Source organism: Galeopterus variegatus, unplaced genomic scaffold (assembly GCF_000696425.1).
Source record: "Galeopterus variegatus unplaced genomic scaffold, G_variegatus-3.0.2 Scaffold9019, whole genome shotgun sequence".
In the NCBI taxonomy this organism is placed as follows: Eukaryota; Metazoa; Chordata; class Mammalia; order Dermoptera; family Cynocephalidae; genus Galeopterus; species Galeopterus variegatus.
In genome coordinates, this window is record NW_007735130.1 from 13,708 (window position 1) to 15,348 (window position 1,641).

Here is a 1,641-nt window from a genome sequence, read left to right on the forward strand (position 1 = left end):
CAGCTATCTTCTCACACTTGGATCTCAGAATTCTAGAAACCATATGCGAGGGGTCTTCAAAAAGTTCATGGAAAGATTTGTATTATCTTCGCATTCTATTTTGAACAATAGGGGGGTTAGGGGCACTGATACCACCCCCACCATCAGTCAGAAATCCATGTGTAACTTCTGACTATCCAAAAACATAACTACTAATAGCCTACTCTTTACCGAAAGCCTTACTAATAACATAAACTGTCAATTAACACATATTTTGTGTGTTATACATACATTGTATTCTTATAATAAAGTAAGCTGGAGAAAAGAAAATGTTATTAAGTAAATCATAAGGAAGAGAAAATACATTTATGGTACTGTACAGCATTTATTTTTAAAAATCTGTGTATAACTGGACCCATGAAGTTCAAACCCATGTTGTTGAAGGGTCAACTGTACATTTCTGGCAGGAGATTGAGAGAAACTTCTATGGGAAATCTAAGAGAAAAAAAAGCTAAGAAATTGATAACAGGATTCTCTGCAAAATGACCCAAGAGGATCAGTACAGGGAAGCCCCAAGCTGGCAAGGCTTTCTACTGGCCTGAATGTCTAATCAGTTTTTTCAGTGCCCTACTCCTTGGAGTAGACAGCAGTGAAAGGACAACATCATTCATTATCAAGGAAATGCAAATCAGAAACAAAATAAGGTAACAATACACAGCCACTTGAATGACTAAAATTAAAAAGACTGACAATACCAAGTGTTGGTGAAAATGCAGAGCAATTAGAACACTTGTACCTTGGTGATGGGAATGTAAAATGGTTACAACCACCTTGGAAAATAGTTTGAGAGTTTCTTATAAGCTAAGAATACCCTTGCCATAAAATACAGCAATTCCACAACTAAGAGAAATGAAAATATTTGTTCCTACAAACAGTTGTACATGAACATTTGTAACAGCTTCACATATAATAACTCCAAACCGGAAACAAGCCAAATCTCCACAAGTAAATAAATGGACAAACAAACTGTGGTATATTAATGTAATAGAATACTATGCAGCAATAAAAAAGAAACTAAAACTACAGATTCCACGTTATTGATGAATTTTTTAAATGTTACATATAGCACCATTTATATAAAATTCTAGAGTAAGCAAAACTAATCTATAGTGGCATAAAGCAAATCAGTGGCTGCCTGGAGCTGGCGGGGGAGTAGGCAGTGGAGGGGACAGTGACTGTAAAGGGGCACCAGGGGTGATGGAAATGTTCTAAACATCTTGAGCGTGGTGGTGGTCACACTTTATTTTTCACATACCTGCCAATACATGTCAAAATGTGTTGAGCTTTGCATTAAAATTGATACACTCACTGTATGTAAATTATACCAATGGAATGAGAATATAAATTATATTTCAGAGAAGCTGACTTAAGAAATAATTCACCTGACAACCAAGAATCACTGAACATTTGAGAAAAGCATTTAATATGCAGTGACAGAGGTCAAGGGGAAACAAACTGAAGAGGCAAGCTAAAGAGAACAGACCACATATGGACAAGAAAAACAGAAGAAACGCTTGAAGAAGGAAAAGAAACGGCTGCTGCACTTGCCCTCACGTCTCTGGAAAACAGCGGCAGTTCTCCAGGGGAGTGTGAGGAGATGTG